This window comes from Leptonychotes weddellii, chromosome 9 (genome assembly GCF_054177405.1).
Source record: "Leptonychotes weddellii isolate Sample4059 chromosome 9, ASM5417740v2, whole genome shotgun sequence".
NCBI classification, from domain to species: domain Eukaryota; kingdom Metazoa; phylum Chordata; class Mammalia; order Carnivora; family Phocidae; genus Leptonychotes; species Leptonychotes weddellii.
This window is the reverse complement of record NC_138377.1, coordinates 3,063,655-3,089,401: the sequence shown is the minus strand read 5'-3', so window position 1 is coordinate 3,089,401 and position 25,747 is coordinate 3,063,655. Positions and strand designations below refer to the sequence as shown.

The 25,747-nt window shown below is 41.1% G+C and overlaps 1 long non-coding RNA gene across 1 annotated transcript in view; it reads right to left on the bottom strand.

Moving 5' to 3' along the window:
* LOC145723353 (uncharacterized) overlaps positions 1 to 25,747 on the bottom strand; it is a 108,770-nt gene that overhangs the window by 11,805 nt on the left and 71,218 nt on the right. Inside the window, exon 3 of the long non-coding RNA XR_014148281.1 lies at positions 9,386 to 9,473. This is a non-coding gene — a long non-coding RNA (uncharacterized LOC145723353). The remainder of the gene's footprint in view (positions 1 to 9,385; positions 9,474 to 25,747) is intronic.

The window sequence follows — 25,747 nt, the reverse complement described above, 5'->3', positions numbered from 1 at the left end:
AGGGAGAGAATCCCAAGCAGGCTCCACGCCCAACGCAGAGCCCAGTGAGGGGCTCCATCTCACAACCTGAGATCATGGCCTGAACTGAAATCAAGAGTCAGACGCTGAACTGACTGAGCCACCCGGGCGTCCCTCTACTTAACTTTTAAACATATGGAATACAGTTATAATAATTGCTTCGATGCCCTTATCTGTTAATTCTAGCATCTGTGACAGCTCTGGGTTGGTTTTGACTGATTATTCTTCTCACTGTGGGACTTATTTTTCTACTTCTTTGCATGCCTGATAATCTTTGATTGGATTCCAGACCTTGGGAATTTTATCTTGTTGGGTACTGGATTTCTATAAATATTCTTCAGCTGTGCTCTGAGATGCAATTAAATTGCTTGCAAACTATTTGATCCTTTGGGTTTTGTCTTATGATCTGTCAGGTGAGACCAGAGCTGTGTTTAATCTAGGGCCAGGGCTGGTACTAAGATGAAGAAAGCAAGGTGCCTGGGGTGCAGAATTTAGGGAGGTACTTGTGCTCAGGGTCATGCAAGCGCAGGACCTCCTTAAATGTTGTGTTGTATGGGGCTCACTAGGGGACTCACCCTAGTCCTAGCCCTCATTATGGCTAATTATTTGCCACCACTCAGGTAAGACCTAAGTACTTTAACCAAAGCTCCATGAATTATGACAATTTTCCCACCTGGCTGTTGGAAGAGGGAATATTCCCAGTTCTGTGGGAGCACCAGGCACTGTCCCCAGCCTTGGCTAATTTCCTCACATGAATGTGCTGATCAGCACTGAGCTGAATACTCAGGGGACCCTCTGCATACATCTTGGGTTCTTTATATTGCCTTCTCCTTTTTGACACTCTGCCCTGTGAACTGGGCTCCTTGGTCTACCTGGGCTCTCATCTTGAACTCCTCAACTCAGGGAGTCTGCCCAGCTCTGCCTGGGCTCCCCAAAACTGTATCACAGCCTACAAATTGTCTCAAGGTAATAGGCTGGGACAATGTGAGGATTACCTCATTTGTGTCCCATCTCTCAGGGATCACTGTCCTTCCTTGCCTGATGTCTAAAGTCTTGAAAAACATTTTTTCATGCTTTCTTGTGTTGTTGCTATTGCTGCTGTTATTTCAGATGAAAGAGTAAACTTGATCCCTGATATTTGGTCTTCACTGGAAGAGGAAGTCTATTTCTATACAAATTTTAGAATCAATTTATAAATTTCTGTAAGAACGTCTGCTGGGATGACTGAGATTGTGTTAAATCTGTAGATTAATATGGAGAGAATCGCTATCTTAATAACATTGAGTCCCCAAGTCCACGAACATGCCATAGCTCCCCATTTATCCCAGTTTTCCTTAATTTATGAACGGAGTATTTTCACTGTTTTAATTTTGTTCTTAAGAAGTTAGTGTTTCATGTTCTTTTAAATGCTATTGTTGGGGCGCCTGGGTGGCTCAGTTGGTTAAGCAACTGCCTTCGGCTCAGGTCATGATCCTGGAGTCCCGGGATCGAGTCCCGCATCAGGCTCTCTGCTCGGCAGGGAGTCTGCTTCTCCCTCTGACCCTCCTCCCTCTCAAGCTCTCTGTCTCTCATTCTCTCTCTCAAATAAATAAAAATAAAATCTTTAAAAAAAATAAAATAAAAAATAAAAAAATAAATGCTATTGTTTGCATTTCATTTTTTAATTGTTTCCTGCTAGCATCTAGAAATAAAATTTATTGTTGTGTACTGACATCACGGACCTCAATTCCTGAAACCTTGTTATATTTTTTTATTTAAATTCAATTAGCCAACATATAGTACATCATGAATTTTTGATGTAGTGTTCAATGATTCATTAGTTGCATAACACCCAGTGCTCATCAGATCACGTGCCCTCCTTAATGCCCATCACCCATTTCCCCCAGTGCCCCCACCCCCTCCCTTCTGCAACCCTCAGTTTGTCTCCCAGAGTCCAGAGTTTCTCATGGTTTGTCTCCCTCTCTGATTTCTTCCCATTCAGTTTTCTCTCCCTTCCCCTAAGGTTCTCTTCGCTATTCCTTATGTTCTACATATGAGTGAAACCATATGATAATTGTCTTTCTCTGATTGACTTATTTCACTTAGCATAATACCCTCCAGTTCCATTCATGTCGATGCAAATCGTAGGTATTCATCCTTTCTGATGACTGAGTAATATTCCATTGTATATATGAACCACATCTTCTTTATCCATTCATCTGTTGAAGGACATCTGGGCTCCTTCCACAGGTTGGCTATTGTGGACACTGCTGCTATGAACATTGGGGTGCATGTGCCCCTTCTTGTCACTACATCTGTGTCTTTGTGGTAAATACCCAGTAGTGCAATTGCTGGGTCATAGGGTAGCTCTATTTTTAACTTCTTAAGGAAACTCCATACTGTTTTCCAGAGTGGCTGTACCAGCTTGCTATATTAACTTATCACTTCTAGTAGGGTTTTTGTGTTTTTTCATAAATTCTTTAGAGATTGTCATATACAAAATCACATCATCTGAGAACAAAGAAAGTTATTTCTTGCTTTCTAATCTTTGTCTTTTATTATTTCCTTGCTTTATTGCAATTTCTATGACCTCCAGAATGGGTAGTATCAAAAAGACAAGAAATAACAAGTGTTGGTGAGGATGTGGAGAAAAGGGATTCCTTGTGCATTGTTGGTGGGAATGCAAACCGGTGCAGCCACTGTGAGAAACAGTATGGACGTTCCTCAAAAAAACTAAAAATAGAAATACCCTATGATCCAGCAGTCACACTACTGGGTATTTACCCAAAGAAAACAGAAACACTGGTTTGAAAAGATATATGCACCCTTATGTCTACTGCAGCATTAAGTACAATACCCAAGATCTGGAAGCAATCTAAGTGTCCACTGATAGATGAATGGATAAAAAAGATGATATATATATATTATGGAATATTACTCAGCCATAGAAAAGAGTGAAAAGAATCTTGCCATTTGCAACAACATGGATGGAGCTAGAGAATATAATGCTAAGTGAAATAAGTCAGTTGGAGAAAGACAAACACCATATGATTTCACTTAATATGTGAAATCTAAAAAACAACGCAAATGAACAAATAAACAAAGAACAACAACAAAAGAGAAGCAGACTCATAAATACAAAGAACAAACTGGTGGTTGCCGGGGTGGGGGGTGTTAGTGGGGGGATGGGCAAAATAGGTTAAGGGGATTGAGACGTACAAACTTCTAATTATAAAATAAATAAGTCATGGGGCTGAAAAGCACAGCATAGGGGACACAGTCAATACTGTTGTAATAACTGTGTGTGGTGATAGGCGGTAACTACTTATTGCGTGTAATGTATACAATTGTCAATTCACTATGTTGTATACCTGAAACTAACATAATATTATATGTCAATTACTCTTTAATTTAAAAAACCACCAAACATGCATTCCTGAAATAAATGTAATTTGGTCATTACTTATTATCATTTTATATAGGGTTAGATTTGATTTGCTAATATTTTGTTGAAAAGTTTTGTATCTAGTTCCTGAGCAATATGGGTCTACAATTATCTTTTTCTTTAATTCTGTTCAGGCTTTGCTATCAGTTGTATGCTGGGCCTCACAAAATGAGTTGGGAAATGTTCATGCCTATTTTCTGAAAAAGTTTGTGTAGCCTTGGTATTATTTCTTCCTTAAGTGTGATAGAGACAAAAAAATGAAGCCATCTGGGCCTGGAGTTTTGTATGCCTTAAATTATAAGTTCATGTTCCATAATAAATAAATGTAGGGATATTCAGGTTTTCTGTTTCTTCTTGTCTTAGCTTTAATCAGCTGAGTTTTTCAGGGGAATTTTCCATTTCATGTAGGTTGTTAGATTCATTTGCATAAATTTGCTCATGATAGTCCCTTATTGTCTTAGTAGTATCTATAAAACAAAACTGATGATTCCTCTTTCATTCCTGATATTGGTGATTTTTTTTCCCTCCATTTTTAGAAAAATCAATATTGCTAGATTTTTATGAGTTTTAATAATATTTTTAAAGAAACAACCCTTGGGTTTGTTGGTTTTCTGTATTGCCTGACCATGTTCTATTTAATTCATTCTCATGCTATCTTAAGACAGAAGATATGGTCATTGATTTCAAATTTTTATTCTTTTCTAACATTAGCATTTTAAATTATAATGTTTCTCTACAAGTGATTGAGCTGAATCCCATGTATCTTTTGAAATAAACCTATAAATTTTAAGGATAATTTTAGATTTACCAAAAAAGTTGCAAATACAGTACAAAGAGCTCCCATATACCCAACACCCAGTGTCCCTGTTAATATCTTATGTGTATGATGTAAATGTACATATACATCCATGATAGATTTGTCATAACTAGCAAACTGATCTTGATATATCATTATTAACCAAAGTCCATATTTTATGTGGATGTCCTTGGTTTTTGCCTAATGTCCTTCTTCTGTCCCAGGGTCTCATCAAGGACACACATAAAATCTGATCATCATGTCTCCTAAGGCTCTTCTAAACGGAAATCTTTCAGATTTTCCTTGTTTTTGAAGATCTTGACAGTTTTGAGGACAACTGGTCAGGTATTTTGTAACTGTGTGCACCCCACACATTTTGAGATGTTGTGTCTTCATTCCTATCAAATTTAAGAGTTTTTCTAATTTCTGTTGCCATTTTTTCCAGCCACTGGTTACTTAGAAGTGTATTGTTTCATTTTCTCACATTAGAGGACTTCTAGTTACCTTTTCCGTGTTGGTTTCTGGTTTATTTCCATTGTGGTCAGAGAGCTTACTCTCCATTAATCCTACCTTTTGAAATACACTGAGATTGGCTTTATGACACAGCATATGTTCTCTGTTGGTGACATTTCATGGGCAATTGAAAAGAATGTGTATTCTGCATTTGTTGGATGTGGCAGTCTATAAATGTCAATTGTATCAATATGGTTGAGAGTATTACTCAAATGTTCTATAGATTATAGATTTTTGATCTATGGGTTCTATAAATTTCTGAAAGAGGAAAGTTACAGTCCCCAACTATGAATTTGGATACGCTTATTCCCAGTCAATTTTTGCTTCATGTATTTTGACCCTGTTTTAAAGGTGCAAATGTACTTAGGATTATGTGTCCTCCTAATGAACTGATACTTCTAGTATGAAGTATCCCTTTTATCTCTGGTAGAATCTTTTTACATCAAACACAACTATTGATACTGTTGAGTTTAAATAAACCACCTTGCTATTTGTTTTCTATTGATCCCTCTTGTTCTTTTTGTTTGTTCCTCCTTTCCTGCCTTGATCAAATATATTTAGCAATCCAGTCCATCTCACATTTTGGATTTGGGACACATCTGTGCATCATACTTTTTGTGGTTACTATAAGAATTACAACATATAGTCACATTTGCCTTGAATTAATATTGTACTGCTTTATATATAAGAATCTTAAAATAGTATATTTTTATATGACCCTTTCCCATCCTTGGTGCCATTGTGTATATTTCATTTCTACACATTAATAAACACATTAAATTGTTATAAAAGCAATCACTAGTTCTAAGGAAATTAACAAAAAAATAGTCTCTTTATTTACTTAGTGTTTGTTATTTTCAGTGCTCTTCATTCCCTTCTGTAGGCATAGATTTCTATCTAGTTTTATATCCCTGCATCCTAAAGAACTTTCTTTAGCATTTGTTTCTTTTTCTTCTTCTTCTTTTTTTTTTACAACTTTTTATTTCAGGACTCTTTTACACTTTTGCTTTTGTTTTAAACAACTTTATTGAGATAGAATTGATATACAATAAACTACACATGTTTAATGTATGCAGTTTTATAAGTTTGGACATATGATACACCTGCAGAGCCATTGTCACAATCAACATAATAGATCTATCCATCACCTCCAAAAGTGTCCTTGTGTCCCTCTGTGCATGTGTGGTAAGAACTCTTTTTTTTTTTTTTTTTTAGATTTTATTTATTTATTTGACAGAGACAGAGACAGCGAGAGCAGGAACACAAGCAGGGGGAGTGGGAGAGGGAGAAGCAGGCTTCCTGCTGAGCTGGGAGCCTGATGTGAGACTCGATCCCAGGACCCTGGGATCATGACCTCAGCCGAAGGCAGTCGCTTAACCAACTGAGCCACCCAGGCGCCCTGTGGTAAGAACTCTTAACATGAGCTCTAGTCTCTTCACAAACTTTCAAGTGCATATACAGTATTGTCCATTATCAGCTCTATGCTGTCCAGCATATCTCTTGAACTAATTCATCCTGCATAACTGAAACTTCACACCAATTGAACAACACTCATTTCCCCTCCTCTGAGCCTGAATTTTGAAAGCAGCAAGAGAAAAGAAAAACTCATCACATACAAGGGAGCAACCAGGAGACTATCAGTAAATTTCTCAGCAGAAACCTGGCAAGCCAGAAAAGAATGGAATGATATGTTCATATATAAAAAGTAAACAACTGCCAACCAAGAATACTTGGCAAAGCTGTCTTCAGCAATGAAGGAGAATAGGGAAAAAAAAAAAAAAAAGGAAGGAAAAAAGGAAGAAAGGGAAAATAAAGTCTTTCCCAGACAAACAAAAGCTGTGGTAGTTTATCACCACTGGATCTAACCAACACATATGGAAAAATTCACCCCAAAGCAGAAAAATACAGTTTTTCCAAGCATACCTGCAACATTCTCCAGGATAGATCATGTGCTAGGCATAACAAAATTCTCAATAAATTTAAAATAATTGAGATAATCTAAAGTATATTCTCTGACCATACCAGAGTTAAATTAAAAATCAACAACAGAAAGAAATCAGAGAAATACTGATATACTTGGAAATCAAACATCACATTTCTAAATAATGCATGGGTCAAAAAAATATTAAAAAGGAATTTAAAAAATAGAAAACAAAATGAAAATATGACATTAAAATTTATGTGATGTAACTAAATCAATGTTTAGCAAAAGATTTTAGATTCAAAATCTTATATTGGAGAGGAAAAAAACTTAACACAATAAAGAATGAAAGAAGGGATGTCACTATAGGAATTCCAGAAAGTAAAAAGGAAGATTATGAACAATTTTATGGCAAAAACTTAAAGGAATCTATAAAATTACTGTGAGAATTAATAAGCAAGCTTAGCGAGGTCACAGGATATAAGATCAGTATATCAAAAAATCAATTGTATCTCTATATACCACCAATGAAAAATCTGAAGACAAAATTAGGAAAACAATTTCACTGACAAAAGCATCAAGAAATATTTAGGAATAAATTTAAGAAGGGAAATGCAAAACCTTTGCACTAAAAACTATAAAACGTTGGTAAAAGAAATCAAAGTGGACCTAAATTGAATGGAGACATATACCATGTTCATGGATTGGAAGACAATATTCTAAACATGGGAATTGTTGCTTTCAGTTTTTCACTGTTGAGTATGATGTTAGCTGTGAGCTTATCATTCATGGCCTTTATTATGTTGAGTTACATTCCTTCTATACCTAATTTCTTCAGAGTTTCTATCATGGATGTTGAATTTTGTCAAATGCTTTTTCTGCATTGACTGAGATGATCATGTAATTTTTATCCTTCATTCTGTTAAAGTGGTGTGTCACATTTGATTTGTGTATGTTGAACCATCTTCACATCCCAGGGATAAATCCTACTTGATCATAGTGGATGATTCTTTTAATGTGCTGTTGAATGGTTTGCTAGTATTTTGTTGAGGATTTTTGAGCTTATCAGGGACATTGTCCTATAATTTTCTTTTCTTGTAGTGTTCTTATCTGGCTTTGGTATGAGAGTAATACTTGTCTTATAAAATGAATTTGAAAGTATTCTCTTCAATTTTTTGGAAGAGTTTGAGTAGGACTGGCATTAATTCTTTCTTAAATGTTTGGTGGAATTCACCCATGAAGCCACCTGATCCTGGGCTTTTCTTTAATGGGAGATTTTTTATTACCATTTCAATCTCCTTATTCATTCTTAGTCTGTTCAGATTTTCTATTTCTTCCTTATTCAGACTTGGTAGGTTTTATGTTTCTAGGAATTTATACATTCCTTCTAGATTATTTAATTTGATGGCATATAGTTGTTCATATTTGCCTTCTATGGTCCTTTGTGATTCTATGGTATTGGCTGTAATGTTATTATGTAAGTCCTCTCTCTTTTATTCTTGGTTAGTCTAGCTAAACAATCCTAAAATTTATATGGAACCACAAAACACCCCAAACAGCCACGGCAAACTTGAGAAAGAAGAACAAAGTGGGAGGCATCACTCTTCCTGACTTTAAACTATATTACAAAGCTAGTAATCAAAACAATATAACACTGGCATAAAAATAAACCACAGACCAATGGAATAGAACAGAGAGCCCAGAAATAAACCTATGCACATATGTTTAACTCATCTTTGACAAGGGCACCAAGAATACACAACTGGGAAAGGATAGTCTCTTCAATGAATAGTGTTGGGAAAAGTGGATATCCACATGCAAAAGAATATAATTGGACTCTTGTTTTACACCACACACAAAAAATTAATTCAAAAAGTATTAAAGACTTAAATGTAAAATCTGAAATTATAAAACTCCAAGAAGAAAACAGAGGGGGAATAAAAACCATGACATTGGTCTTGGCAATGATTTTTTTTTTTTTATAAGACACCAAAAGCAGAGGCAAAAAAAGAAAAAATAAACAAGTGGGACTACATCAAACTGAAAAGCTTCTATAGAAGAAAGGAAAGAATGAACAAAATGAAAAAAGCAACCTACAGAATAGGAGAAAATATTTACAAAGCATATATCTGATAAGGGGTTAATATCCAAATATATAAGGAACTCTTACAACTCAATAGTAAAAAAATAAGAACAAAAATAATTCAATTAAAAATGGGCACAGGACCAGAATAAACATTTTCCAAAGAAAACAGGCAGATGGTCAACAGGTACATGAAACTATGCTCACCATCACTGATTATCAGGGAAATGCAAATCAAACCCAAACGAGATATCGCCCTGCATGCATTAGAATGACTACTATTAAGAACACAAAAGATAGGGGTGCCTGGGTGGCTCAGTCGGTTAAGCATCTGCCTGTGGTTCAGGTCATGATCTCAGGGCCCTGGGATCAAGCTCCGCATCGGGCTCCCTGCTCAGAGGGAAGTCTGCTTCTCTCTCTCTCCCTCTGCCCACCCCCCTGCTTGTTCTCTCTCTCTCTCTCTCAAATAAATAAATAAAATCTTCAAAAAAAAAAAAGAACACCAAAGATAACTAGTGTTGATGAGGATGTGAAGACATTGGAGCCCTCGTGCACTGTTGGTGGGTAAACTGGTGTAGCCACTGTGGAAAACAGTACACAGCTTCCTTGGAAAATTGAAAATAGTACTACCATATGATCCAGCAATCCCACTTCTGGGTATCAATCCAAAGGAAATGCAGTCAGGATCTCTGCGCCCCCCATGTCATTGCAGGATTACCTATAACAGCCAAAACACAGAAACAACCAAAATGACCATCAATGAATGAATGAAGAAAATCAATATATAATATATCAAAAATATATGAAATATTCATCCATGAAAAAGAAGACATCCTACTATTTGGGACAACATGGATAAACCTGGAGGACATTATGCTGAGTGAAATAAGCCAGATACAGAAAGACAAATACTGTATGTTTCCACTTGGATGAGGTCTCTAAAGTAGGCAGACCAGGGGCACCTGGGTGGCTCAGTCAGTTAAGTGTCTGCCTTCAGCTCAGGTCATGATCTCAGGGTCCTGGGATCGAGGCCCACATCGGGCTCCGTGCTCAGCAGGGAATCTGCTCGTCCCTCTGCCCCTCCCCTGCTCAGGCTGTCTCTCTCTCTCTCTCAAATAAATGAATAAAATCTTTAAAAGAAAATAAAGTAGTCAAACTCATAGAAACAGAGTTTAGAATGGTAGTGACCAGGGGCTGGGAGTGGGGGATGTGGGGAGACAGTGAAAGGGTTACACACTTTCGGTTATAAGATGAAGTTCTGGGATCTAAGGTACAGCATGGTGATTCTGGTTAGTAATAATGTATTGTAAGCTTGACATTTGCTAGGAGAGTAGATCAGAAGTGCTCTTGCCTTCTGGTTCTCCCAAGCAGGTGGCAGGGTGGGAAGCCATCGCGGGTGGCCGGCTCCATCCCCTGAACCAACCCCTGGAGTCACCACCTAAGGGAGGTGGGGGCTGATGGGCCTCTGAGAGGAGCCACCGTGAGGGGAGCCTTGGGCTGTGATCGGGATCCCCCCAGGCCTGGGCCCTCAGGATTCTCCCTGCACCTCACCGCCTCCTGTGCGGGCGCCTGGCTGTCTCAGCCTCCACCCTCCATGCCTGGTGCCCACAGGGGTGCTGGTCATCTGGCTGCTGCGGCCCGGGAGAGGCGGGGTGGTGGCAGGGCGGAGGAGAGGGGCGCATGCTCTCGCGTGGACTTGGCTCTGGTGTCTGGGGGTGGGGGGGCGTTGAACTCAACAAGGCCAGTGAGAATGGAGAAGGGAAGAGAGGCTATAAAAATACCATCTCCCCGTCCAGCTGGTTCAATGGGACTTTGGGGATGGGAGGCATCCCACAAGTAAACAAATACAAGGTCTCCTACCCATGTAACAGGATAAGATGGAAAGCACATTATGTGATGAAACCCTATTTAAAAGGCGCAAGTCAAAACAAACAAATTAATTTAGTGTATTACGAAACAATTACAACAGTGCCCACTGCCCTCGTCCCCCACCTCCTACCCCCGCCTCCAGCTAGAGGTCTTCTTTCTGGCTCAAACCCTGGGGTTTTGGCAAAATTTAAAATGGCTTGAGTACAGTGTGTGCCTTTGGACCCAACCTGGCTGGCTTTATTATGTGCATAGACTATCGGCACGTTGTCTGGCGGGCTTCCCCAGCCCGGCACCCTTTCTTGCTCCCAGAGACAGAATAGGGGCAGCTGAATCTGCCCCACTAGGCTGCCCCCCACCCCCCAGGCCAGCCTGGTGACCTGCTGGGAGTGGTGGCCCGCAGTGATCTGCACTGTTTTCCTTCCCTCCTGCCCCCAGGCTGATCCCTGCCAGGTCTCCCCTCCCTTTCACATGACTTGTCCCATCTCTAACCTCCTTCCCCTCCCCCACCTTTCCTGCCTCCCAAGGAGACACCTGGGAGATCTGCTCTGTTAGGGTTGGGAGCCCTCACTCAGCCTGCCCAGGCCCTAGAGTGCTCTGCTCTCCCTTCCAGAGTCAGTTTAAATTCAGTTGAAATGCCGTGCTCTCTGGGAGGCTGAGGTGTGCCTAATGTCCCTGCAAGGCGCCTCCATCCCAATCCCTTGGACCTGCGACTGTGTTACTTACATGTCAAGGGCAAAATTAAGGCTGCAGGGAGAGTTAAGGTTGCTAGCCCACTGACCTTAAAAGAGGGAGGCGATCCAGGATTCTCCAAGTGGGACTCAGTGTCATCCCAGGGGTCCTTATAAACGTGAATGAGGCAAGCAGGAGAGGAGGCTGAGCAGGATCCGCCCCCCTGCCTATGCTGGCTTCGAAGATGGAGGAGGGGCCGCGAGCCAAGGGGCCCATGTGGCCTCCAGAAGCTGGCAACAGCCAGAGAACAGATTCTCCCCTGGAGCCTCCAGAAGGAACTCGGCCCTGCCAAGCCCTCAGTTTTCTCCTGGGGAGACCCATCTCAGAGCTGGCCTCTGGACTCTAAGGCACTGTAGCCTCCATGTCAGGGGTAATCTGTTGTAGCGGCGAGGGGAACCCGGGACAAAAGTCTTCTCCCCCAGGATAAGGAAGGCAATCCCTCTGTGGGCTCCACAGAGTTCAGAGCAGGTCTCTGGATGCTGCTATTTTGACGGGACATTCTGTAACGGCTGAAAGAACAAGCCGATAAACTCACAGCTTTTCAAACATGTCCAGGTAGAGTAAGCCCAGTCCCAGCCTTCACCCCTCCCTTGGCCTCGCTCTGTCCTTGATCCGCACACATCTCAGGGCCGTGCTAAAGAGTGATAGGGCCGGCTTCCTCCCTGAGGAGGGAGCTCTGGGCGGGGGCTCCAGAGCTGGGGTGGGGGTCCTGGAGCGGACCGCTTGCATCACCTGGTGAACGAACAGCTGTGTGGCCAGGGTGTCCTGCTTGGAGCACAGCCCTCTGGGGGCACCAGTGGCACCATCTGGAACCGTTTGTCTTGTTGTCTCTCTGGGTGCAAGGCGGGTGGCTGATTGATCGCTGAGTGCCCAGAGCCAGAGCCGACACACAGCAGGGGCTCAGGGAATGTATGCACCAATCAGTCAATCAACAAATCAATCAGTCAGTCAATACACATTTAGCAAAACCAAAAGATGGTTTCAGAAGAACGTCCAAGTCTGCAGCATCACATTCTCCTTATGGAGGACCACTTCCGAGCTGGCCTCTCTCTCACCTGGGCCAGGCTCTCTGAAATGCATCGCCATTTCATACCTGCCCCCTCTCCCGGCTTCTGGACCAGCCTCCCCTGTCCCCTGAACCCAGGCACCCCAACAGGTGAGCCCTCACCTGCCCCCTGCACCCTGGGCAGACCCACAGCATGACCACTTCAGGACTCTCACCTACTCCTGGTCCTCCACGTCCCCAGCATCCAGCTCCAGAGAAGGCCCTGCGCAGGTTCCCCAGCAGCGTTCTCCTAGGCAGGGAGGGCCCTAGGCCCAAGCCAGCGCTCTGCTGATGGGCTCCGGCAAGGCTGTGGTTTTGATGCTATTATATTTGCATTATCCATCCTCATTTCCTCTTAACTTTCCCCCCATTTGCTGTTTTGCTGAATTAATGAAAAGAGTGGATACCTTGTGCCCCCTTCTCCCTGGACGCTGAGTGTGGTATGATGAGATTCTGTTAACATGGGTCTGTCCTCGGAGCCAGGCTAGAGCCTGGCGGGGGGGACACTGTATCCCCAGGAGTCCATGGTGGGGACGGGAAGTAGGATTCAGGGGCCCAGGATGCTGGGTCTCCCCACGTGGATGAGTGGCCCGCCCTGAGTGGAGAGGAGGTAGGGGTGTCAGTGGTCACAAGAGTGACCAGGCTTTGCTCTCTCACGTGGCAAGACGGGCCACTTTGTGTCTGGGGCCAAGAGACAGCTGCACAGACTCTGGAACCGAGTGTCCTGAGCTCCCTGAAAACCCCATTGCTTGCAATCAAAGTCAGATCAGTAATTGCAAAAAACGGAGCCTGGCTTGTTCCCGGCTACCCTTCCCCACTGTCTCTGGGGCGCTCAAGCTGACGGCCTCTGCCCAGTAGCAGGGAGGAGTGTCGGTGATGACTGGACTAGGAGTGCAAGCCCAGCCTCATTCATTCATGCTGGAGACGGGGCCTTCCTGCCTCTCCCCCTCCCTGCCGCAGTCAGTCTTGGATCATTCACTTCCAGGCCCAAGCAGCGGCCCCCAAACGGGACAGTGATGTCACTTCCCTCCCCCTTGTCCCAGCCTCCAGCCCCTGACATGAACAGGTCCTCAAAGGACTCTCCAGGGAGGCCTGACAGACGGAGGTGGTGAGGGGCGAGACACAGGAATTCTTCCCAAGGAGCCAAGGAACTTTCTGGCACTGGCGATTCTCACAGGGTAGCCGGAGCTCGTAGCCAGCAGGCCGGCATGACTCTGACTAACGGGTGTGGACGGTCCAGGAGGACCAGTCATCATCAGAACAGGCTGTTTGCCCGTCAGGGAGAGGGTGAAAGTGTCCCCTAAAGGCTGCACGAAGCTTATCCAGAAGCTTCTACCGGAAGCAGCACACAGCGGGTCTGATGGAGAAGGTGGGGAGAGGGCCAGGGCCAATGGCAGGGAAAAGCAAACCCAAACCCACACCAAGTCTTGTTTTTGATTTACCTGCGCGATTCCTGGGCTGAAAATTGCACAACCGAATTCCATCCATATACGGTGTAACAGGTTCCCTCACAGACGTATCGGTGGTAAACACACTGGAGCCCTGCTCTCCCAATTACAGCGAAGTTCATCGGCGTGTCACAAGGAGAGAAAGTAGCCTTGGCCACTGCAGTTAATTTTTACCAGGGCACTTTTGGTAAACAGGGGACTTAGCAGAGTTTTATTTTTCTTTCCAGACCAGCAGCCTCAATATGTTTGTAGTATAACAAATAAAAGCGTTTTCTTGGAACCTCCAGGAAATTAATGGCTCATTTTTCCTGGCAGGCTGATGTGAGGGTACTCAATTACCTTACGCTGATTAAAGACAAGCGTTACTGCCTCTGGGCAAAGAGGAAAAGAAGAGAAAAAACGAAGCCCATTAGCAAAAGGGGGCAGTGATGTAAGTGATGCAGACAAGTTGGATCTGCTTTTCCACTCGCCTGTTGTTTCCAGATGCCACAAAATGGGATCGGATGGAGCCGAGGCCACATCTCGCCATGAGGCTGCCTTGGGAGGGTTCTTGCAGGCAGATAAAAAGCAATCATTATTTACTAAGGACCCAAGATGCATTCCACGCTTTCATCCTTTTGCCCATTTTAAAAATGCCCCGTAAAGAAGGTGGTAGGTATGGACATCGTTTTGCAGCTCCAGGAGCAGATTGGGAGAGCCAGTTTCCCCTCCCATGGAGACCAGGAGGAGACGGGGCACTCAGGCTTGCCTGGGTGTGAACCACAGCTGGGAAAACTTTGTGCTCGGTGCAGCTCAGCAGCACCCAGGCAGGGGCTGACTTATTAGGTCCCCAGAGGTCTGCAGACGTAGGAGTAGATTCACGGTGGGATCGTGTCCAGGGGGATCATTAGTCACATATCTCCTGCCCATGCCCCTGGCAAAGAAGACTGTGCACACAGCTGGAGATGCCATGTGTAGCCCCCCAGCCCCACCCAAGGGAAGAGGAGAGGGTCCCCAGCCGCCTTCTAAGCCCGGCTCTTCCTCTCAGCAGCTCTGCCACATGGCATAAATCTCCCGGTGCCCCAGTGCAATGAAGGGTTGCCCTGCATAATTCCTGAGGTCCCTTCGCCTTTACATCCTATGATTCTATTAACTCCGAGAGTGGGTTTTAAATGCTAAATGGAGTACATGAAGGCTGAATATTTCTCGAGATTTAAAATGTCTCTCTGCTAATTGAAACTAATTCTCCAAACTGCACATGAAAAGCCCCAGGCTGATTTTTCTATTTGATGGACCCTGACAAAGCAGCGCGCAAGACACAGCGGCCCCAGCCGCGCTCCAGCTCCATGCGCCCCCATGTTCCTGCAGCCCCGCTTGCTTCCCCGAGCGCCCTCCCCTCGCTCGGGTCCCCTCTCCTCCTCCTCCTCTTCCTCCTCCTCCTCCTTCTGCTCCAGCTTGGCAGGCTAATGGCCGTCATCATTATGATGAACGTTTAACAATGACGGGCGCTGCTCTCAACAGAACGCATTTCTTCCTCGGGAGAAGGGACATTTAAATCCTGCTGCCTGGCTAAGTGGGAGAGGGAATAGCAGGGCCCCAAAGCCGTGCAAGGAGGAGGCTCCCGGCAGCTCGAGGTAGCAGCGGGAGCTTCGAATCAGCGGGGGTAGGAGGGGGTCCGGGTGGTTGGCAGGCAGAGAACAACAAAAGTTTCGGGGTTCTGTGCTCGCCCTTCTGAAAGTGGTCCCTCCCACCTTAGCCGGTTTTGAGTTTCCAGTCTTTTAAGTACGCAAGCAACAAAAGTCCACGAAACAGTATTTACCGGTGCTTTATGTGATGCATTTTTTCTTACTGTGTTGAAATACACCTAACATGAAATTTACCATCTTGGCCATTTTTCAGTGGCATTTTTCAGTGGCATTTTTCAGTGGCATTTTTCAGTGGCATTTTTCAGTGGCATTCTTCAGTGGCATTCTTCAGTGGCATTCTTCAGTGGCATTCTTCAGTGGCATTTTTCAGTGGCATTTTTCAGTGGCATTAAGTACATCCACCCCGTTGTGCTACCATCACCACCATCCATCTCCAGAACTTTCTCATCATCCCAAATAGCAGCCCTATCCCCATTAAACACGAACTCTCTGATCTTCCCACCAGGGGCCCAGGGCATGTGATGCACGTCTACGTTTCTGAATCTCTTCAGGCCCGTTCCATTAAACACATGCTGGTCAGAACTCAGTAGCAATCTACATTTAGAAAACTGTACAGCCCTCATTCCAGTTGGGAAAACTGAGGCACAGAGAGAGGAGACAGCCTATCCCAACTGACAGAGCGCCGGGGGCCATCAGGGATGCAAGTCAAGCCATCAGATGCTAGTCCTGACTGTCATTTGACTTTCACTGCACTTTACATATGGCCAAGATGGGTTTGTCCGTTCCTTTCTTTTATAGGAAATTAAAGGGACATACAAGGCATAACAAACACTAGTGTGCCCACCACCCAGAACTGATGAATGGTAATACTGTGTCACAACTGTTTGACATTTGTATAAAAGGAACAGAATATTAGACAATGCTGCCTTCTTGTCCCTACTCCCGGGGCACTGTTTCCCCATAGGTAACCTGAATTTCACCCTTCAGAATTGGGTGTGTTTTTCCAGTGCGCTGTTTATACCTACAGAATGAGATATATGTGAATAATTTGTAGTGTAGTTTGAAGTGTGTTTTCAAACATTTTCATGAATGATATTGCAAAGGAAGCTTGCTTTTTCCTCAACGTTATGTTTTTGAGATGGAACTGGGTTGATATCAGTGTGTGTGTGTGTGTGCGTGTGTGTGTGTATACTTAGGTTGTTTCCAATTTATTTTCCTATTACAAACAATGCTGCAATTATGCACAGGCTTCTCTAGGTAATAGATTTAGAAGGGGAATTGCTGAGTCTTTGCAAACATGCATTTCCAATTCCAATTTCACTTTGGATATTGACAAATTGCTTTCTAAAGTGGCTGAATTAATTTCCACTCCTACCAGCAGAGTGTGAGAATTCTTTTTTTGCCTTATATTCACTAACTCTTGATACTGTCAGTCTTTCAAAGTTTTTGTCAATCTGATTAGTATGAAATGTCCTCTTGTTTGTTTTAAATCATATTCATCCGATTCTTAGGAAGGCTAAGCTTATGGGCATTAATAATTTTTATTTTCTCCTGTAAATTGTTTATTCTATCAATGAAACAGAATAGAGAACCCAGAAAGACCCACATAAATAATGTTAAATGATCTTTGACAAAGAAGCAAAGGTGATACAATGGACTAAAGACAGTTTCTTCAGGAAATGGTGTTGGAACAGCTGGACATCTACAAGCAAAATAATCCATCTGGACACAGACCTTACATACTTCATAAAATTTAACTCAAAATGGGTCATAGACCTAAATGTAAAAACAAAATTATAAAACTCCTAGAAGATACCACAGGAGAAGACCTCGGTGACCTTGGTTAGAGCGATGACTTTTAGATACAACACCAAAAGCACAATCCTTGAAAGAAATCATTGATGAGCTGGACTTGATTAAAATTAAAAACTTCTGCTCTGCTAAAGACAATGTCAAGAGAAGGAGAAAATAGTTCTCCGACTTGGAGAAAATATTTGCAAAACATGTATCTGATAAAGGGTTTGTATCCAAAATAAAAAAGAATTCTTAAAACCTAACGAAAAGAAGGCAAACAGTGTAATTAAAGGATGGGTCAAAGACCTTAACAGACATATAAGTGTCAAATACATATGTGAAAAGATGCTCCACATCAAATGCCATCAGGGAAATGAGATACCACTACACACTTATTAGAATGGCCAAAATCCAGAACACTGACAACACCAAATACTGGTTGAGGATGTGGAGCAACAAGAACTTTCATTCACTGCTGATGAAATTGCAAAATGGCTCAGTCACTCTGGAAGACAGTTGGAAGCTTCTTACAAAATTAAATATACTTTTACCATATGATCCAGGAATCACACTTCTTGGTACTTACCCAAAGGAGTTAAAAATTTATATCTACACAAAGACCTGCACACAGAAGTTTATAGCAGTTTGATTCATAATTCCAAAACTCTGAAGCAACCAACATGTCCTTTAGTAGGTGAATGGGTAAATAACCTGGGTACATCCAGACAATGAAATATTATTCTGTGCTATATAAAAATGGGCTAATAAGCCATGAAGAGACGCTGAAGAAACTTACATGCATATTACCAAGGGAGAAAAGCCAATCTGGAAAGGCTACATCCTGTAGGATTCCAACTCTATGACATTCTGGAAAAGGCAAAACTCTGGATAAAATATCAGTGGTTCTAGGGGTTGGGGCAGGAGGGATGACTAGAAGGAACACAGAGGATTTTTAGACAGTGGAAATACTCTTTATGATACTATAACAGTGGATTCATGTCATTATACATCCGTCTCAACCCATCGATTATACATCAAGAGTGAACCCTGTGATATACTATGGACTTTGGGTGATCATGATGTGTCAGTGCAGGTTCATCAATTATAATAAATATTCCACTCTGGTGGGTGATGTTGATAATGGAAGATGCTATGCATGTGTGAGAGCAGAGGGCATTTGAAAAATCTCTGTACCTTCCTCTTAATTTTGCTGTGAACCTAAAACATCTCTAAAAAAACAAAGTTAAAAAAAAGATCACTGACAGCTTAAAGCAAGATTGATAATACTTTGTGGAGTCTCTAACACGTGTAGAAATGATATGTAGGACAGTGATAACACAAAATAACACATGAGGGGGAAATAGAAACATACAGTTTATATTTTTTACTGAATACATTCTTTTAAGAGAGACTGCAATAAATTAATTGTGCATATCCTAAATTCTAGATGAACCTTAAAAAAAATAAAGAGGTACCTCTAGTAAGCCTATAGGTGAGATAAAAGGAGATGCTAAAATTACTCAACCCAAAAGAATGCAGAACGATGGGAAAAGGAACAAAGAATATACAGGATGGCAACAGATAGCAATATTATATAATTAAATTTAAAACGTAAATGGTCTAAATGCACTGATTCAAAGCAAAGATTGTCAGACTGGATAAAAAAGCAAGACTTGAGACTTCCAATTTCAGCTCTGACATGTAAGTGCTTGCAAGTAATCACTCCCATCCTTACTAAAAAAAAAAAGAAAAGAAAAAGGAACAAAGTGAAAATCAATGTCTTTTGTTGGATCCATCATCCATCAGAGAATTGAGGTCACAGGGCAAACTACCACCGAAAATGGGGGGAGAGAGGAGACACTGTCACAGCTGCGATCCCCTCTCCTGAGGAGCAGAAGCCACTGGAGCCAGAAACTGGTAGGAATACTTACGTGGTAATTGTGACAAATTGCCGGAGATTAAGTGTGGACAAGCATAAGAATGGGAAATGGGAGGGGGAGGCACAATTGACTGGATTTTTATCTCCAGTCCCACCAGGTTCTCACCTCAAAGAGCCAAGAAAAATTCCGTCTTGTCTCAGGCTGGGAGAGGGGAAAATGAACCCTTTGAAATACTCTCAAGGCATCTCCATAACAAAGGTCTACTCAGCAGGAGAAATGACCTTATCAGGACTGTGTCGCTGGTAGGATGAAGGGCAATAGCCCCCTCTAGCCTTCCTGTCTCACTTAAGTCGGGGAGAAGGGGAGAAAACCAAGAAACATAGGTGAAGGTCACAGGCCAAGGACACAGGTCCACTAAGATTTAATCGTGAGATCACAGAATGCTCTCCCTCCTCCACGCCTTACTACCACATCAACAGGCTCCAGTATCACGCCAGTGAGCTACAGCCTAAAGAGCTACAAGGCACAAACTATATTTAGGAAGCAGTTCTTAGCAAAAACCAAAGACCACATGAAAAATAGAAAGAAGGAAGCTAGAGGAATTTGAAGCCTTTGGAACTTACATCTACAACAAACAACACAGCTCCACTTCGGGCCATAAAACCTCACCCTAAAACCCTATTCACCTCAGTTATTGTTACCAGATATATCAGGTTGGGGTTTCAACAAATTATAAGGCATTCTAAGAGGAAAGAAAAAATAAGACCGAACTATATGCTGTCTGCAAGAAAACCAGTTTAAGTACAAAGACACCAAGGATGGAAAAAGAGGTATCCAGCAAACACTAATAATAAGAAAACTGGTCCATGTCAATAAAAGACACAGTAGACTTCAGAACAAGGAGTATCCCTAGAGGAAAGAGGGACATCCTGTAACGATAAAATGCTCCATTCACCAATATGACACAACAAAACAAAACATGTACACTTCTAATAACACAGCATCAAAATAAGTGAGCAAAACACTGAGGAAGCTGAAAGGAGACATGAAAATGCACAATTATTTTATATTTCCATATTTCTCTCTCAGTAATCAAGAGGAAAAGTACACAGAAAATCACTAAGTAGCTAGGATAAGAATCACACTGGGCTTATCCTCAGAAACTGTAGGAGCAAGAAGACAGTGAAGTAAAATCTTTAAAGTGTAGAAAGGAAGAAATCCACCAGTCTAGAATTCTGTATCCAGTGAAGTTATCCTTCAAAAGTGAAGTAGAAATACCTTCTCAAACAAAAATTGAGAGAATCTGTTGCTAACAGACTTGTCCTGAAAAGAAATGTAAAAAGAAGTTCTTCACAAAAGGAAAAGGATGTAGATCAGAAACTTGAATCTACAAAAAAAGAAAGAACATAAGAAAGGGAATAAAGCAAGGTAAAGTAAAAATACTTTTATTATCTTAATTGAACTAACAAATTACAGTTTGTTCAAAATGATAATAGCAACAATGTATTCAGTGATTATACTTATGAAAAAGTGAGATGAATGGCAGCAATATTATGGGAAAGGATACCACAATTGAGAATTCTCTTCTACAAAGTACCTGCACTCTCCCATAAACAGTATTGTGTTATCTCGAAAGTGGACTTGGGTTAGTTGCCAATGCATATTGTAAACTCTGGGATAGTCACTAAAAAAAGTAAAAGAGAAAGAAATAAATATGCTAAGAGGGAAGAAAATGGAATCATACTGAAATGCTCAGTTAAAACCATAGAATTCAGAAAAAGACTGGATGATAAAAAATACAAAGCAAGGGTGACGAGTAGAAAACAGGAACAGACATGATAGATATTAATCCAGCTGCTTTGGTCTACAGGTTTGTGTCCCCCTAAAATTCATATGTTGAAATCCTTCCTAAGCCTCAGAGATGATGGTATTAGGATATGGGTCTTTGGGGGTGCTCAGATCATGAGGATGGAGCCCCATAAGTGGGATTAGTGCTCTTATGAAACAGGCTCCAGAGGGATCTTTAGCCCCTTTCATCATGCATGGGAATAGTGATAAGGAGCTGGCTATGAACCAGGAAGAGAGGCCTCACCAGAACCCAAACAGGTTGACACCCTGATCTCAGACTCCCAGCCTCCAGAACTGAAAGCAATATATCTCTGTTGTTTATAAATCACCCAGTCTGGTATTTTGTTACAGCAGTCCATACCGACAAAAAGCTCTATCAAAAATCACTTTAAACATCGATGGTCTAAATGCAATTAGACCAATTAAAAGACAGCGAGTGGTAGAGTGGATAAACACAAGTCCCACTATAAACTGTCTACAAGGAACACACTTTAAATATAAAGGCTCAGATTAAAAGTGAAGGGATGGAGAAAGTTGTACAATGCTAACACATCAAAGGAAAGCCAAAGGAACTATACTGGTTTCAGACACAGCAGACTTCAGAGCAAGGAAATGATCGGAGATTTTTAAAAAGGGGCATTGGATGATGACAACGAGGTCAATTCTCCAAGAATATGTAGCAATTCTTGACGTGTATGCACTTAGAAAACAGAGTGTCAAAATATATAGAGCAAAATCTGCCAGAACTACAAGAAGAAATGGATTAATCCACGATTAAGTTGGAGACTTTAACACCATTCTACCAGTAACGGACAGATGCAGCAGGCAGAAAATCAGCAAGGACATAATTGAACTAAAATAGCATCATCAACCAACTGGATCTAATTGAAATCTACAGAATACTTCATCCCATATTCTTTTCATGGGATATTCACCAATGTTCAAATAGACCAAACTCCATGTCATAAAACATACCTCAGCAAGTTTAAGAGAATAGAAATAATAACATATGCTCTCAGACCACAGTGGGATTAAACAAAAAACCAATAACAGAAAGACACTGGAAAACCCCCCAAATACCTGGAGATTAAACAACACACTTCTGAATAACACGTAGGTCGAAGAAGAAGTCTCAAGAGATATTAATAAATATTTTGAACTAAATGAAAATGAAAATACAACAGCAAAATTGTGGGATGCAGCAAAATCAGTGACTACAGGGAACTTTTTATTATTGAATGTATATATTAGAAAAGAAGATCTAAAAAGAGTAACCTCAGTTTTCACCTTAAAAACTATTAAAAGAACAAGTCACGTCCAAAGTAAGCAGTGGAAAAGAAATAATAAAAACTAGGGCAGAAATCAGTAAAATTGAAAACAGGAAATCAGTAGAGAAAATCAACAAAACCAAAATCTACTTCTTTGAAAAGATCAGTAAAATTGATTAAACTCTAGCTAACCTAATTAAGAAAAAGAAAGAAGATACAAATTACTAACATCAGAAATGAAATAGAGGCAGGCCATCACTATTGATTCCATGAACATTAAAGGGATAATAAATAGTATGAAAAACTCTATTCCCACAAATTTGATCACCTAGATGAAACAGACAACTCCTTGAATATACATTTTACCAAAACTCATACAGGAAGCAATAGATAAACTCAGTAGACTTGTATCTACGAAAGAAATGGCATCAGTAAATAATAATCTTCAAAACAGCAAGTGCCAGGTCCAGATGAGTTCACTGATGAATTCTACCAAACAATTAAGGAAGAAATTATACCAGTTCTCTACTATGTCTTCCAGAAAACAGAAACAGAAGGAATACTTCCTAACTTCCCAATTCTATGAGACCAGTATCACCCTGATACAAAAACCAAAGACATTATTACCAAAAAAAAAAAAAGAAAAAGAAAAAGAAAACTACAGACCAATATAAATCATGAATATAGATGGGAAAATCCTCAATAAAATGTTAGCAAATCAAATCCAACAATGTTTAAAAAGATTGATACAGCATGACCAACTGGGATTTATTCCAGAATGCAATACTGGTTCAGTGTTTGAAAATCAATTAATGTAATTCCATTCCATCAACAGGCTAAAGAAGACAAATCTTATGATTATATCAGTAGATGCAGAAAAACCATTGGGAAAAAATCCAACACCCATTCATGATAAAAATTCTCAGTGAGCTAGGAATAGAAGGGAACTTCTTTAACTTGATAAAGAACAAGCACCAAAAATGAAGAGCTAACATCATATTTACTGGTGGGAAACTAGAAGTTTTCCTGCTAAGATGAAGCACAAGGCAAAGATATCTCCTCTCACCACTCCCTTTCAACATCGAAATAGGAGTCCTAGCAAATATAATAAGACAGGAAAAGGAAATAAAAGACTTATAGAGTAGGAAGGAAGAAATAAAACTTTGTTTCAAGGTGACATGATTGTCTATGTAAAAAGTCTGAAGGAATCAACAAAAGCTTTTTGGAACTAACAAACAGCTACAGCAAGTCTACGGGATACAAAATTAATATACAAAAATTATTGCTTTCTTGTATATCAGCAATGAACAATTGGAATTTGATATTAAAAACCCAATACCATTTACATGAGCACCAAAAAAAAAAAAAAAGAGGAATAATTGGGTATAAATCTAACAAAATATTTTGAAGATCTATATGAGGAAAGCAGCAAAACTCTAATGAAAGAAATAAAAGATCCAAATAAATGGAGAACTATTGCATGTTCATGGAAAAGAAGACAATATTGTTAAATTGTCAATTCTTTACAACTTGATCTATAGATGCATTGCAATTCCCAGCAAGTTATTTTGTGAATACTGACAATTTAATTCTAAAGTTTATATGTAGAGGCAAAAGGCTCAGACTAGCCAACTCAATATTTAAGGAGAACAAAGCTAGAGGACTTCAAAACCTATTATAAAGCTACAGTACTCAAGACAGTATGGCATGGTGAAAACAGACAAACAGATCAATGCAACAGAATAGAGAGCCCAGAAATAGACCCCACAAATGCAGTTCACTGATTTTTGACAAAGGAGCAAAATTAATTCAATGGAGAAAAATTGTCTTTTCAACAAACGGTGCTAGAACAACTGGGCACCCTCATTCAAACAAATAAATCTACATACAGACTCAGATCCTTCACAAAAAATAACTCAAGATGAATCACAGACTGAAATGTAAGCCACAAAATTATAAGAATTCCAGAAGATATCACAGGAGATAATACAAGTATCTTTGGGTAAGGTGATGACCTTTTAGATATAATACCAGAAGCACAAAGCCATGAAAGAAAAAAAACCCGAAGTTGGACTTAACTAAAATTAGAAACTCCTGGTCTGTGAGAGACACCATTAAGAGGTAAAAAGATGAGCTACAGATTGGGAGAAAATATTTGGAAAATGGATATCTAATAAAGAACTTGTATCCAAAATATTCAAAGAATTCCTAAAATCAACCATAAGAAAAACAAACAACCCAATTAAAAATGGGCAAAAGATCTGAACAGACACCTCACCAAAGAAAATATACAAAGAAGATATGGATAAACTGTAGTATATCTAGACAATGAAACATTATTCATCAATTTTAAAAAATTAAGAGAGTAAATCCTAAGAGTCCTCATCACAAAAAGAATTTTTCCCGTTATTCTTTTCTTTTAAATTATATCTCTATGAGAAGATGGGTGTTAGCTGAACATACTGTGGTAGTCATTTCCCAATGTAAGTAAATTGAACCATCATGCTGTCTGCCTTGAACTTACTGAGTGACGCATGCCAATTATTTCTCAATAAAACTGGAGAAAAAAAAAAAAGAAATGAGCTATCAAGCCATAAAAAGACACGGCAGAACCGTAAATGAGTATTGCTAAGTGAGAGAAGCCAATCTGGAAAGGCTACGTACTGTATGATTTCAACTATATGACATTCTGGAAAAGGCAAAAATATGGAGACAATAAAAGGATCAGCTGTTGCCGGGGTTTGTGGGGAGGACGGGAGGGAAGAATAGGTGAAGCACAGCATTTCCAGGACTTTGAAACTATTCTGTACGGCACTGTGATGGTGGATACGTGACATTATGCACTTGTCAAGACCCATAGAATGGACAACACCAAGAGTGAACCCTCGTGTAAACTGTGGACTTCGCTTAATCACAACGTAGTGACACTGGCTCATCGGTGGTAACTGACGCACCACACTGATGCAAGATGGAAAATCATAGGGAAACTGTGTGCCAGACAGAGGGAGTATGTGGGAACTCTGTACTTTCCAATCAATTCATCTGTAAATTCAAAACTGCTCTAAAAACATACAGGCTACTAATTGAAGAAAAAAAAAATCTTAAAGGCTTCATCCCCAGCCCAGGGCCTGGCACAGCCTCAGCCCAGCCTGACACCAGCTGTGGGACACGCATGGTGGCCACACAGAGAGAGGGTCCTGCTCTGCACACTGTATGTGACTGTCCCTGAAGGATGGTCCCCACCTGCCCCTGCCCTGGGGGTGTCCAGGGAGTGGTGACAGGTATCGGGCTGGAGGTGGCTGCCCCAACCTGGTTCTCCCTGGGCTCCACCCCCTGGCACGCTCCCCCTTTACACCTCCTCCTCTCCAGGCTGGCTTCTCTCTTCTAGAAAAACATGCTTCCACATCTCTGTGGTTCTTCCTTTGTTGTTCCTGCTGTCAATATCTTCCTGCTTCTCCATCGGAGGCCTGCAGAAAGGACTCTGGG